The sequence below is a fragment of the Anser anser genome, assembly GCF_964211835.1.
Source record: "Anser anser genome assembly, chromosome: 2".
In the NCBI taxonomy this organism is placed as follows: Eukaryota; Metazoa; Chordata; class Aves; order Anseriformes; family Anatidae; genus Anser; species Anser anser.
The window spans coordinates 61,410,768-61,426,933 of NC_139721.1; the positions used below are offsets into that span (position 1 = coordinate 61,410,768).

At 38.9% G+C, this 16,166-nt stretch overlaps 1 protein-coding gene across 1 annotated transcript in view; it reads right to left on the bottom strand.

Annotated features, from left to right (window-relative positions):
* Positions 1-16,166, bottom strand: part of FBXO15 (F-box protein 15) — a 199,821-nt gene that overhangs the window by 149,966 nt on the left and 33,689 nt on the right. The window contains exons 13-15 of the mRNA XM_083825765.1: positions 3,303-3,448; positions 2,195-2,306; positions 519-704 (exon numbers count right to left, since the gene is read on the bottom strand). The gene's annotated coding sequence lies outside the window, so the exon portion shown is untranslated. The remainder of the gene's footprint in view (positions 1-518; positions 705-2,194; positions 2,307-3,302; positions 3,449-16,166) is intronic.

Here is a 16,166-nt window from a genome sequence, read left to right on the forward strand (position 1 = left end):
TTCAACAGACAACCTGCACACTTAGACACGGGCATGCAATACTGCAGATCATTAGTTTACTACCTTCATTGTAAAGTTTATAAGCATCCTCATGAGGGAAAGAGCAAAAAACTCTGCAGTACTGAATGTATTAATGGCACTTATTACTTAGAAAAAATGGTAGACCTTGGTACCAATTGAAGAAATTCATGTACCTGTTCACCTTCCTAAATTACAGCATTTTTGTAATTCTTTTTCCTTCAGAAACAGAATTAAGTCCAGTAAATCAACACAGCATTTATTCTCCCTGAAAATGCACACTGAGGCACAGCTAGTATTTCAGCCTTGCCCTATTTGCGCATGCACACCATCACCTACTACAATCAAGAATTACACAGCACGAGCAGGATACTATACTGTGCTGCATTTACCACGTAATTTATTGCTTCACTGTTCATTCGCTGGAAAGATGCTCTTCGGCATGTTTGTTATCTCTTTTCATCCCTTCATTTCATATGTACTGACAACAGAGGACTTACAGAGAGGCTTTAAGTATCAGACAAAATCTGTTTGGTGTCAGGAGCTCTGAAAGCAGAGGTGGTGGGAAGGGCTGCTTGAGCAACTACTCTCAGGTTGCACTGCAGTTAAGAGAAACAAACAAATCTGCAGCAGAGGGCACAGTGACAGTAGATCCTCCACAGACTCTTCTCCGATAAGAAGATGATCTAATAAATGAATAGAAACCAATTTCAGCATTAGAAGTCCTAGAGCCAAAATGGTTAGCGGGTAGGAGAATATTCTGTAAATTAATCATTACAGGCTCTCTCTAGCCTTTTGTTCTCCCCAGAGCTCCTTCTTTTAGCCACTGTGGGGGGGGGGGGGAAGAAACAAAAAAAAGGTTTCTCAAAGAGTCTGCTGAAAAAGACTCAAGTTGTGGTCAAATAATTCTCCTCATGATGACTGCCCTTCTGTCTTTAAATTCACATCTAATTATTGTCAGTTTCTTATTACTAGAAATTATGACTTTATCTGGAATACATGCTGTGCATTAATACAAAGGCTGCCTTTTGCTGCCACTTTCTGAGACATCAGACCTATGCCTTAAACATTTTGGCACAAGTTTATTAAAAGACAGAGGGCTAAGTTAGCTCGAAGAGTTTGCTACTGCATTTTATTCATCTTTTATTATAATGCCTGTTAAATATGTTACATTAACAGGGGCACTTGGTACTGCATAATACAACCCTGTGATGCGTTAACAAGACACTAATTGTAAGGTCAGAAAATCTAAATACTGTATAAACAATTTGCGCCTTACGCTATTAAAAAATGCAAAATATACTAAATTAACTCAAATTCATACAAGTTGATGGAAAACAAATGAACAGGAAATGAAAAAAAATCAAGATGAAGCAATGCAGTTTATGCAGGTCTCCAAAAACCTGCATATAATACACATGGGCTCTACGATCAGGCATACAAGGTAAAATTAATCCCAAAGCAAGGTTCTGCAGCCAAGCTCTGTACTTCCAAAGCCAGGTTTTATTGGTGAGAGCTGTTGACAGAGCCTCACCTACTGCTTTATAAATGGCATTTCTGTAATCTTCCTCTACCTCTGAAGGAAGCCAATACCAACCTCAGAGCTATCTATCTGCACACAAATCCCTTTCACTCACACGGTTCTCCTCCATCTGAATGGGGCTCAGGGACTTTAAACCCAGCAGAAACACTGCCACAACAGTGAGTATTTTATGAGGGCTCTAGGAGGTAATGATTGAGGATGCACAAGTCCATTAATTGATTGTTTTGCATTTAGCTCCAGTAGGCAATCCTAGCTACATGCTGAGCCACAGCAGTTTCCTTCTCAGCAAACACTTTTGGAAGTGAATGCTCTTGCATTTTCAAAATTGTCACGATTTTTTTTTTTAATAACATTCTTTTAAAAGAAAAAAAAAACATAGCTTTTGAAAAAATAATTTTTTTTCAGGTTATTTCCAGCTGTGAGGATTTGATAGGAAGTGTAAATTCACTAGTACACCTACAGAACACAAACCATCCTATATATTCTTTGCATTCATATTTTAAATTACCAGCTGTTTTGCCAGCTTTTCTGTAGGTGCCTTCCAGTTTACCACCACCTCTCCCATTTTATAATATTAAAACAGATTAGCCAGACAAATGTTGTGTTCTACAAAACAAACTTTGTCCTACTTACAGGTCTAAGTCCAACCTTCCATTCAGAGTTTAGTAACGGCACATTGCAACAGGTCAAATTTTTGCAAGTTCTCATTAACTGTTTAACTTCTAGGATGTGCAATATTACGTTCCTATAAAAATAAATAAATAAATAAATTAGATTTATATATATCTATATATAATATATGTTTTGTAATTTCTTAAAGCTTAAAAATGTGGGTCTTCCCAATCACCAGGAAAAAATCACTTTGCCATGTTTCCATTATAAAGTATGAAATAATGCAAGCAAAATAAATATACTTATACAAAATAAAAAATAAATATAAAAATAGATAAAAATAAATATATTAAATAAAAATATACTTAAATAGCAACTACAGTATATTGTTTGAACAAAAATTTATATAAAATGGGAACTCTGTAAAAAACCTAGGTCTGATATTTTTCCCCATTTAAAAATGAAATTTCTTTCCATTTTTTTGAGTAAAACTCAGTGGTTTCTTGAGGGAGCATAGTGTTTGTGTTTTTTCTTGAACACAAAATTAGGAAAGGCAGCAATCTTCTATTCCAGTGTTTTAATTAGGGAAAGGAGTGAGGAATAAAGAAGGGAACATTACGAAAGAGGGACGGCTTTAACATTCATAGTTTTAATTCAGTCTGTAGCTGAGAAATACCGGAAATGAACACATACTCAAAAAGGTTACCTAAAACTTCAGGAGGTGTTTTTGTATTGCATTATTAGCCCAGCAAGTCACTGAGTCAATATCATGAATTAACCAAATCAAAGAAACGGCCAATTTTCCATTTATGAGAACAGAAAGTTGTCTTAATCTTCCCTAGACAAGCAGGGGAGAATACAAGCACTAATTCCATTTTTTCACTCACATCATACCGCCCACCCCTTTGCTACCGAGGAACCTAACACGTGAGAATAATTGTAGCATATAGTCCTCAAACTCTCGTTCCCTGTCAAATTGCACCTTTACCACAAGTGAAGAGCATTAAAAACATGCCACCACATTGTAAAGAGTCTTTTCAAGTGAGATTTAGGAACTAGACACAAATAAACCTGACACCCACAGTTCTTCAGAACAGCACGAGTAGACACATTAATCAGCATGACCCACCAAAATAAAACCATGATAGCTTTTGTCAACGGGGAGTCACACATCATAGATTTTTAAGTTCAGTGAAAGCATCAGGAAGCAGGTGGACAAAGAAGATCCAGCTGATACAGTACTCTCAGATTTCCGAGTGGTTCCAAATGAAGCCCCTTCAGAAGAATTTGTAAGGAACACAAGCAACTATGGGTCAAACAGATAAACAAACAGCACACATGGATTACATCAAGCTAATAATAAATAATCATTAAGTGTTAAGAGACAGAAAACTAGCCATTTGTTCTTCCACTCGGTGGAATACTGCAGTGGAAGGAAAATACCTTGCAGTTGTACCATGTATTCACAAGCAATCTCAAAAAAAAAAAAAAAAGTATAACAAGTTGTAAAACAAAGTTTTCTAGCAATATTACCTTGAATCAGGACAGTAATTGGAAGTGTTATTAGGAAGGAACTCACGCTATTATATGAGCAGGCAGTAGAACAACAGATATGAATTCATACAATGATTCAATAATTCATATTGGAATGAACCTCCAGAGGTCATTCAAACCAACTCCATGCTAACAGCACAGTCAACTAGATCAGGCTGGTCAAGGACTTGTCCAGTTTGGTTTGGAGTATCTTGAAGAACTGCAATTTCACAATAACTCTTAGCATCCTGATCCAATATTTGGCAATCTTCATTGTGGAAAAAAAATAAAACTTGTCTTATACTTGTGGTGGTGTTATTCAGCTGGGCAGCTGAGCTCCACCACAACCGCTCTCTCACTCCCCCTCCCCAAAAGAAATGGGGGAGAAAATATGATGGAAAGGACTCAAGTGCTGAGATAAGGACAGGGAGATCACTCAACAATTATCATCATGAGCAAAACAAACTCAGCATAGGGAGATTAATATAATTTATTCCCTATAACTAGCAGATGAAAACAGTGAGAAACTAAAAGCAAACTTAAAACACCTTCCCCCCATCTACCTTCTTCTACTCCTCCCCCTGAGTAGCGTCAGGCAAACGAGGAATGGGGGCTGTGGTCAGTCCCTGATGCTTCGTCTCCACCACTCCTTCGTAGTCACTCTTTGCCCCTGCTCCCCCATCCTTCCCAAACTGCTCCTGTGTGGGCTCCTCTCCACGGGCTGCAGCTCCGGCCCGGGGCCTGCTCCTGCGGGGGCTCTCCATGGGCTGCAGCCTCCTCCAGGCCACATCCACCTGCTCCACCGGGGGCTCCTCCACGGGCTGCAGCGTGGAGATCTGCTCCGTGTGGGACCCATGGGCTGCAGGGGGACAGCCTGCTCCACCAGGGGCCTCTCCTCAGGCCGCAGGGGAACTGCTGCTGCGTGCCTGGAGCACCTCCTGCCCTCCTGCTGCACTGACCTTGGGGTCTGCAGGGCTGCTTCTCTCACATTTTCTCACTCCTCTCTCTCCCAGATGCTATTGCACAGCAGATCATTCCCTTTCTTCAATCTGTTCTCCCAAAGGCCCAACCAGTATCACTCACTGGCTCAGCTCTGGCCAGCGCCAGGTCCCTTTTGGAGCCACCTGGAGCTGGCTCTGATCTGACATGGGGCAGCTACTAGGCTCTGCTCACAGAGGCCAGCCCTGCAGCACCCCTTGCTACCAAAACCTTGCCATGTAAACCCAATACAACACTGAATTGAGATTTCCTGTGTTTCACTTTGTTGTTTACCCTCACAAGTGTTGAGCACCAAGAAAAGGTCCTGGATCTTTCTTTCCACTACCCTCCTATTACACAGCTGAAGACAGCAAATAAAGTTTCCCCTCAACCTTCTCTTTTCCAGCTGAACTTGTCCAGTTCCCTTAGACCTTCCTTGTCATATCATGTTCCAGCATCCCACCAGCCTAATGGCTGATTGCTGGGCTTGCTTTAACATGTCACTGTCTGTTTCATATAGGAGAACTCATAACAGGACACAGCACTGCAGATGCAGTCTCACAAGGGCTGAGTAGAGGGGATTAATCACTTCCCTCAGCCTGCTGGTCACAGTCTTGCCAATAAAACCCATTACGTGGTTCAACCATCTTTGCCACAAAGGCACGTTACTGACTCAGTATATACTTGATGTAAAGCGAGCCACATATGAAAAGGATTTTGCACATGTAGTAATGAGCTGTGAATCAATTGATTGCTCCATTGTGGTTTTTTTAATGAAAATTTCTTGTCTTTTTGGCACTCAAAAAAAAAAAAAGCGTCAAATATTGGCTAGTTTCTGAGATATGTCTATAAAATTGCAAGTAGAATGGACACACTATCTCCAATTCAGCAATTACTAGCAATTAAATGAAACTAGCAGGTGGTAAGTGCAAAAAACAAATAGAGGAGACGCCACATATTGTGCAATTTAGCTGTGGAGCTTCTTGCCCCAAGACATTGAGAAAATTAACAGTTTGCAGTCAAAAATAGAGTAGAAAAGCTCATGAGGGAGGGAAAAAAATATGTCCAATTTGGACTGCTGTCTATGAAGACATCCACCTGTGTCTTACGATATATCTATGATAAATAAGTGGAGCTTAGAAGATTGCTTGGCAAGAAGCATCATCATCGATTTGCCTCATACAAAGATTTTACATAGGCATCTGATATAAACAGACAGATAAAAGGATAGATGAAACTCTGGTCTCATCTACAACATAATTTTATTTAGAAGTAGATGTATCAGAGGTATCTTACATAAGATCTTAAATACACACCTTAATCTGACAGTTCACAAAAACAGACAGGCCATTAAACACACACACACGGCTTGGAAGGAGCAAAAAAAAAATATTTCTTTTCTCAAGAAGAGCCTAGGACAGCCATATAAAACTGCGATAACGTGCCAGTTTGGTCAAAATTTGTCCAGTTATTTATAAACATTTGAATTTAGAGTAAAAAATATAGAGAAAAAATATTTGAAGTAAAGGTGAGATTGTGGAGGAAAAAATTACTTCAAATGTTCAGTGAAAAGAGTAACTTTGAAAGTAAGGTCAGAAACCAGAAAAAAATAAAATAAAAAATAGGAGAACCACCAAACCAGGGACAGAAAACTTGACAGCAAACTGAAAAGAAGGACTACTGAGACAGTATTCCTTTAGTTCTCACACTTCTTAGATGAAATTGCAATGGTCCTGATAGTCCTCTCTACAGATTTGCATCCAAGAAACCAGGAAAGCAACCAAGAAAAATAAGTCAAGCTGTTTTATCTGAGAGATGAGGGAATCTGAGTACTGCCAGGACAGAAACGTACAGAAGGCTGAGGAGAAGAGCACACTACAAGTATCACCACAACATTTTTCTTTATTCTGCAGGCTCATGATAAAAACATGATGCCATTTTTCCCAGACTTGGGCCCCAGTGAACTTCCAGTCCATCTAAAAGCCTCCAAATACTTCCAGAAGTGGCTGCAAAGAGAACATATGCAAGAGAACAAATACAACATATACAACATATACAAGCAGTTGTTGAAGTGCTCATTCCATGATCATAGCTGTAGTTAAAATATGAGGGATAATTCAGTACACATAACATCAGTGCAGTACTCCATTTGTGCAATACCCTTTGTGCAATACTCCATTTTCCCTGATCAGCTGAAGCAGAAAGCATTTTTGCACTAATCAGTATAATCTACATTGCCCTAAGTAACAATGTATCAGTGCCACCTTACTTATTTTGTATGCAAATTACTCTATTCTGTTAATTACCATAATTAAGAATTACTGATGGAAAAAGTCATGTCACATAAATAATGAACCTGCTCAGAAATCATAACTTCTAGAATTAGAACAGCAGCTTGAGACTAAAATTTTGCTTTGCATTGAAGGAGTTTGAGTTGACAATTTTGTTTGCCTTGTTAAATAGGAAAAAGTTATCTTCAAGCAGACTTTCACTGCCGATATAGAGCAAGAAGTTTAACAAAAAAAAAAAAAAAAAAAACCACCATCAATGCTTCTATAGGACTCAGTGGTATAAGTGAGCAGGGTAACATTACCATAAACTGAAAGCACTAAAAAAAAAAAAAACAGTCTGAATAAGATTCCATTTGTGTATAATAAGATAACGCATGGACACATTTCAGTATTGAGAACAAACTTCTAAATCTGCAGGAATACACCACTGGGACAATACCATCTGACAGGAAAGGTTGGACTGTTTGTGAAATAAGTGATAGGGCCTCAAGATAGAAATAATATGTAATACACAGTTTGAAACCTTATTGTACAATTTTGTACAATGAGGTACTTTGTGATGTCATAATAAATCAGGACATCAGAAAGTCATAAGCCATCAAGGGGGCAACAAAATGACACGTTGTAATTAATTTTGAGAATATTCAGATGTCAGTTACACAGGCATTCTGGAAACTGCAGTATAAAACACCCCTCAGCTAAAGTATTAATTTTGAGATGAAAGTAAGAATGAAACTCATTGTGAACACATGGAAAATTATTATGAAGATGAGGATTTATACAATAATCTTCAATTACTGCAGTTGTAATATATCTGCATTCTGAAAGGCTTCACACAAAACCTCTACAGAAAAGTGTAATTGGTATCAATGAACACTGGTGCAATTAGCTTCTAATCCTACAAGCCATTTACCACTGAGAGGATCTACCTAGATGAGAAAGTAAATTAATTTGGTAAAACAACCCAGAAAAACAATTTGCACCTTTTCTACAGTATGTAGCATGATCTTCAGATACCTTTAGGATGGTCTCTTTTGTTTATGGAGAATTAAGTGCATTTGCTTTAAGATTTCTATATAGGCATTGCACTGATATTTCAGTTCATTTTAAATACCTCTCATAGAATACTATAGTTAGATCGGGCTATACAATCTGCTCACTTTTAGTTGGATGTCTGCAGCCAATGTGGTTTGCAGTAGATATAAAAACTTCAATCCCTAGCTCTGCTGAAATACACATTTTAAATGGTGAGAAATACTAACAATACAAATAGAGGGTAAAACACAAGCAACAAGAAAACTTGATTTGATACCACATACGTTGTACTAGACACAGATGACACCATCATAGACAGGATTTATTTTTTTTTTCCATCCAAATCAGACTTTCTAAAATCAATTCATCTTACCAAGGCAGTTTCTAACAGCTGAACAGTTCAAAAGTCTGAATGAAGTTGAACTATTTCAAAGCATTTTTCTATTCTGGCCACCCACATTCTAGGGATCTACACATATGCTACACATCTGCAAAATGCCAAAAAGCTCCTGCTTGACAACACCTTTCTGTTTTGGATGGGTGGGGAAGCAATTATTATTATTTATAACAAAGCTACCCATTTGAAAGATTTAAGGTAACTCAGTGTTTTATGTGAGGTCACCAGAACGTCTTGAAGGCATTGTCATCAGAAGCAATGGAAGGCAGGAAGCATGCACCTACAACAGTGTTGCCACCTGATAGGGTGATCGTAGCTAAGCATTACAGGTGCTTTCCATAACTATGCATGACTATTAGTTTACATTAGATCAGCTTTTATAAAATGATGTCCAGTCATCTCCTGTTCCATCACTCCAGCTGCTTTAACACTTGTACATGTATAACAGAGAACGTTTGAAGCAGATTATGTCGCATAAGCACATGATTAAAAGCACCTCCATTAAGTGTAGTAGACAGCAAACTACTTGGGGTCAATCTACTGACTGCAAACATCCATTTGCCATGCTATTGGGCCTCAGCACAAGCTGAATTATCCTTGTCCATCGGGTACTAGAAATATTGTACAGTTGCATCACATTACGGTTGTGACATTTAATCTCAGTGCACACGGACTGGCTCTCACCTACCTTTGGATGCTGCCCATTAGCCCATACTTGTAATTACCTTTTTTAAATCAGGAGGAGGATTGTCCCTTGTAGAACCCTTACAGGTTTACAGCCTTAGGGCTGCATTTTTTTCTTTCTTTTTTTTTCCAAATTTTTTTTCACAATTTTTGCTGTGCACTGTGCAGAAGCACTCAGAAAAATACCCAAGCTAACCGTGTGCTTCCAGCTGCAGAACCGTATCAGCACAGTCCTACATGCACACATAACCGCATGTTGCTGTAGCTATACTGTTCTTTGAAACTGCAGAAGGATCTCTGAATGACTTTGCTCAGTGCAGTCTCACTGCCTATCGGTCATCTATTGCATCCTGAAAGCAGTAGTGCATCACATGACGCTAACATACCTTAAGTCAGTCATCTTTCTCCACTACACAGTTACAGCACAGAAACCATGAATAAAGGATATACCTGTGGTGAAAGATGTAGAAGGGAGATATTTATCTGAATCCTCTCAATATAATTTTCCCAGTGCTTTTATGTAGTCAGTTCTCACAGACAGGAAACAGAACATCTGCAAAAATAGAAATTCTTAACTTGGACTCCAATATTCCTTGGGATACTGCTCTATCTTGCAAAAGACCTGTCTGGGGTATTTTGTTTTCTTTTACTGGTTAAATAAATGCAGACAAGGCAAGAATATATTGTATTGTGGTTTTGGCGTTTATTTGTTTGTTTCAGTTTCTAAGGCTTTGCACTCCAGTAGCTTTTACCCATTACTTCATCGTAAGCATTAAGAAATGGTGGTAAGTTTTTCTAAGATGCTGTCATTTGTAGCAGCGGCCTTCTGACTCTCAATAGGTAACAGAAATTCCAGGTCAACATTTAGGTATAAGGCAAACAAGATCATCACCTCCAAAATTAAGCAGACAAAAATGACTTTTCAACATTGCTAGCGTAGCATTTCAATAAGGCACAACAGGGTTTGGAAATGATCTGGGAAAAAAAATCACAGAACAAAAATGCAATAGCCACTTTTACCTGGGATCATACATCTGTTTTAGCAGCACTGCTGGTAGTAAGATTTATGACTTTGTTTTGTTGTTACTGGTTTGGGTATATAGATACAATAAAGCAAAAGCCACACTGAATAGCACCCTGCATAAGGTAAAGCAGAGCACAGATCTAACCTTCTTTAACACATTCTGCCTTTGTACTTAGGCTTGATTACCTCCTCCAGATTTTCTCATTACAACTGTGATAAGCCCATTCTCCTGATACTGGAAAGGCTGCTGCCGTTTTTGAAATAGCAATTCTTCACACTTAACAACAGATAACCAGTCCAAAATCTCCTCAAATACACACCATCACTTCGTCCTTCCTCAGGAGATCTCAGGACATGGCGTGCATGTGGACGGGGGTGTTGGTTATTTGGAGGGCGCGAGCTGGAAACCCATTCCCTTTGACTGTACGGTCACACTTCAGTAAGGGAAATGACAGCTAGCTTCAAATACAATTTTACCACCCAGGACTGGGCAATTAAGCATAAAACACCAGCTCAGAGTAACAGTTCCTAAATAATGTATTTCAGACACTTTAATTTTCCAGATTCATAAGTCTTCAAGACTCATTCAAGTCTTACTCTCAGGACCGCTTTCACCAGCAGGCAGCCAGGCATGGCGGGGGTGAGGAAGGGAAGAGCAGAATGGAGCACACAAATCTGTGACACTGGATGCTTTAAGATACCAAAACCACAGCATAGTCAGATGTTACACTGCCAAAGGCATAATACAAACCATCTGATCTTCCAAACCCTGGAATAAAAATATTACTTAGACTTACTCCCCAAGAACTTTGACTATTGAGTTGCTGGTGGTTTTTTTTATTATTTTGTGGTGTGCATTTTTTTGTGTGTTTTTTTTTTTTTTTTGGTAAAACAAAACATTTCCTTAATCTATCCAACTTTGTGCTGTGCTAACAACAGAGCAGTTCTAAGGGAGCACCAGACAGAAGTGGAAATGACTGTAAATAGTTATGATATCAAAGTCAAATATACAGTAGTTTGCAGAGCAGGGGCAGTGATGTTTTAAAATCTGTACAAGCTGTTGAGTCTCAGTTCTTTGATCCAAGATCTGCTGGCATAAGAAACACTTCAAAGCAATCTGTTGCTTCAGTTTACATGAATAAGAATGTTTCAAGCATATGGATTAACTAAGAGGAAGTGAAATACAATCCATTTTTAATGCATACCTTAGCAGCAAAGACCAACTCTGATCCCCCTTGGCATTTTACAGTGGAACCTTCCTGGCTTTGCCACCCAAAGAAAGTGACTTTATTATAGAAATTAATGCTGCCAAATACAGAAATGTCAAGATAGACCTAGGCGTAATGAAATCAAGGAGCCTGGAACAAAATTCACCAGACACTGGAACTGCTAGATGGCAGCTATAATGCTACTGAAAAGCATTATTTAAAAAAAAAAAAAAGTGCAGAAGCCCGAAGGTCACCAATGAGTACGAACTGGAACTGCATACTCAGTAGCTAACTCTTCAATGCATGACTCTAGGGCAGTGATAAACAAGTGCATATCATCAAATAAATCCTGATCTACAAAGTAAAGATTGACAATCTGTGTAACCACATGGGGAGAGCAGTTACCAGGAAAGGATATTGAAAGAACAAAAGGACATGAACCTCATTATCTGGTGGGTAGGGAGTGCAGAAGGACTCTTTACTTGGGTAGATAATGATAGAACAAGGGTGAATGGTCTTAAACTAAAAGAGGGTAGATTTAGACTAGACATTAGGAGGAAATTCTTCACTCAGAGGGTGGTGAGGCACTGGCACAGGCTGCCCAGAGAAGCTGTGGGTGCCCCATCCCTGGAGGTGTTCAAGGCCAGGCTGGATGGGGCTTTGGGCAACCTGATGTAGTGGGATGCACCCCTGCCTATGGCAGAGGGGTTGGAGTTAGATGATCTTTAAGGTCCCTTCCAACCCAAGCTGTTCTATGATTCTATGATTTGTTCTGCTCAGAAAGCCTAGCAGCACAGCCACTCTTAATATCCTTTCAACACCCGTAGTGGTTTGCCAACTTTTCCTTCTCAGATTTATTATTTTTTTTCAGAGAGACCTCATAAAAGCACTGTTTTCACAGTAACGTGATTGTGAACTATTTACATTGATTTATATTTTACCATCATATTACATGAGTGCAGGTGCTTCAACACAAGATGCTGGAAAGACATTTTCCAGTGAGCATACTAGACAAGAATAAGGCTTCCTATTAAATAGTGAGAAAAACCTGAATATAAAATTCAAATTATGTAGTGACAGAACTGTGGACTTTTCAAATGGATACTCACATGTTTAACCACTGTTAAGTCCACAAGTCCTGCTGGGATCAAACCCTTTCCTACAGATATGTTTCTGCAACAGTCTCACTGCAAATAAACTGGGACTATTAGAGAAATAGGTGGTGATTTCATTTCCAAAAAGATGAAGTAGATGTATGCATTGATGCTTTCAGTGAGATTTTCTATTAGAAGGTAGATTTCAGGTCACCAGTTAAAATCCATTCAAAGAAATTAAACATAGCCTTCTTCCCTTTACAGAAGAGAAATGCTACCTTACAGCTATTTCAAGGCAGCAGGGTATCACCAGCCACATAACTGAAGAGCAGGTAACACAAACATAAACTGCTTGCATGTCAAAGCCTATTTCTCCCCACAGTTAGCTGAAGATTGAGACCAAATGGCAGGTTTATGTTACTGCAGGACAGCTTCTGAATGATGATGATGCTAACTTGCTGCATCACCTTTAGTATCTCTAGAGGCAGCAAAGCTGAAAAGACATGACTGCTGAACTACTTGCATATGTCCTGAGGCGACTTTCCCAGGATGAAGTTGCTGACAAATTCTTAATGCCATCCATGCTGCACCGTTCTTGATCTACTTAGAACATTTCTCCCTTAAGGAAGCACTTTCCACAGCCTTAAATTCACTTAAAATGCAAACTAGGAAAAACATTGCCTGTAATATCAACAGGAGGTTTTTTTAAATCCAATGAATAAGATTAAACAATGTCAGTGCAAATTACTAAATTATTTTCAGTTTGAACTAACCCATTAAAACCCTCTACATGCTAATACTCTCCATGCTCTGTGATTAGCATGCAATTTCTTCTATTAGATCAGTAAACCATAAGAAAAGTTGAGCTAAATATTTCCACAAAAGCACCATCTTTTTCCCCCACTCCCTGTTTTACACCCTGAAAATTCTACTGACTGAGACAAATCTCACATTTCTGTGTGACTTCTCTTGCTACATATCACAAAGCTACAAGAGCGTGATGTGAAAGTGCCAGGGAAAAGTGCTGGTTTATGATTTACGTCCTCTACAGAATAGCTAGCTAGAAAGTTCACTAAGTCCCTGTTTCCAGATAACAGCTAACATACATATTAAATTCAAGCTTCAGTTCAAATTTTCCTTACAAATGGCTGAAACCTGCTCTATAATCTGTCCCGGTCTGCCAGTAGAAAGCAGATGCTACCAAAGAAAGATATTCTGTATAAACTTTGCTGTTTTACAAGTTTATATTACAGCTGGATTCTTCTGTCTCTCGGTTGCTTTAGCCACTGGAGTACAAGACAGTTACTGCTGTGTTCATCAAGGACATCACAAACTGCGCCGCGCTGTTACAAGAGATTCAGTTCCATACCTGTGGAAAGAGATCATACAAGATTTACTGTAATCACTGTGTGGCCAGACCCCTTCCTGACAGTGAGGAAGTCAAGAAAGGTCCTCCCAGCAGCCAGCCTGCCAAATATTCAGCACACAAATAAAAAAGAGGCAGCCCCCTGATCCCCTCAGTGGATACCACTTGTGGTAAGAGAAGACAGAGGCAGTATCTGATGTAAAAAGTGTGGGAATAAACAGGTAAATAATAAAAAGCAATAGGAAAAAAGAAAAAACAAAAAACAAAAACAAAAATAAAAAGCAGAGCTTGAAGCCTGAAGTACAGAAGTACAAACCTTTTTTTTTTTTCCCCTTGTTCATGTCATCACATACAATGACCTTTTTCTTGCAGTCTCCTGCTGCAGTTTCCAAGGAGGAGCTGCAAAGATTACCCTTTTTTGGCTACATTTGTTGTACCACCTCTACATTGCATTTCCTGAATTCTCAACATCAGTCCAATGCACAGGAGACTGGTATCATCAGTAACAAATCACAGAAGGACTAGTCCAAAACTCCATGAAATTACCAGTCAGTCAGTTACCCAGCTCATGGGCAAACTTTGCATTCTGAGAGATTTCCTGATTGTGTATGAAATTCACCTCTGCGTAACGTTTACAACAAGCCAAGGAGTTCCACAGGTCACCCAAATCCACTTTCTGCTTCCACTCACACGCTTACCTCCCTTTTGGCACGGGTCTCATGGCCAGCTCTTTGACAAAGACCCATGTTCCTTGTTGGAGCAAGGAAGTTCATGGACTCAAAGGCCTTGGAGAGGGAGGTAGATGGGGGAAGCAGGGGGAAGCGTTCATTTTCCTCTACGACAGCAGAACTAGTCTGTTCTGAATGAACGTTTAACTGCAGGTGATCGTCCTGCCCACCTAAAAAATAAGAGTGACTTATCATGGGCCATCATTCACTATGGACAAGATTTTGTGCACAAGTTAGTGCATGATGCTTTGTATATCACACTGAAATGAGAAAAGGAAATTAAAGGAATGAGACTGCTCTACGGATGAGCTGTCTGGAATGCCAAAAGCACAACAAGGTGAGAAGGGGGAAAAAAAAAAAAAAGAGAAGGTGCCCTGGCTGAAATTTGTTGCAATGATGCGACATAGGCCTTTGAAACTAGGCATTCATTGCCCTTAAATCCTCTTCCAAAAACTCAGTCCTTGGTAAAAGATTCAAATTGCAGATTTAATGGAGGCAGCACATTGTGTGTGGCTAGAAAATGTATTATGATTAGATGGAGCTATAACTAAGTTCATACATACAGATAGACACATATTCTCCACCTGGGTAAGTGTGTCTACATTATATTCTCATGAATGTAATGACCCCCCTGCAAAAATCATTAATGAAGGACAAAAGGAGTAAATTGATTGCTGGTATTATCTCTAAAAGAGAAGAAATTGCTGAATTTCAGAGGAACAAGTAGCTGTTAGAGCAGCCAAATCGTACACATTATTTTCAGTCAGATTAAGCAGTCAAATTTGAGACAGTCTGCTAATGTCTAAAAATTTATATGGAAAATAATTCTGGGGAGAAAAAAAAAGAATCAAGACTGCTATTATGCTAATACCCAAGTATTACTTGGAAACTAAGGTTACGTGCTTAAACCAGTTTTTTAAGTCAAGGCAAAGTTATCAACACAAATCAGAAAAATGAAATTATATTCCTCTTACTGAATATAATCCTGCCCAGTTTCACTGCTACATGATTTATTTCAGCAGAGATAGAAGATTATAAGGGACATCTACACTGGAAATTCATAGTGCTGCTTTAGCAGGAATAAACAAAGATCTAAGCTACAGCAGCGACTCCCAATTTTAATAAACACTTGGAACTGATGTCCTACGTAATATAAACATGGATGCACAGCCTGACTTGCAGATGGATCTCGTTTGGCTTTGTATTTGTAGATAATTTCCTCTTTGCACTGAAATATTACAATTTGCACCAAAATTACTGTAGGTACAAAATGAGGGACCAAAGCACAGTAGAAGAGTATCAGAGTGTGCTCTGTGACAGTAAATTAAAATTCCACGATTTTATCTATGATATTAGTAACTTGAATGCAAGATACCTAGTACGTTAGAGATTAAGTTGCGTGTTTGTGAGTGGTCATTGTGGGGAGATGTGAAGAAAAATAAAAAAAAAAAACTCTGTCTCTCCAGAGCAATCAATTTTGTGGCACTGTTTTGTGGTTTGGCTTGGGGTTTTTTTGTTTGTTTGTTTGTTTTGGTGTTTGGTTTTGTTGTTGTTGTTGTTGTTGTTCTTCCCAGTTTTGTTTGCTTGCTTATGGTAATGGGGCAAAAACAAATGTACTCATCAGCAATTAATACATTTTTGCATTCATGTTTTTG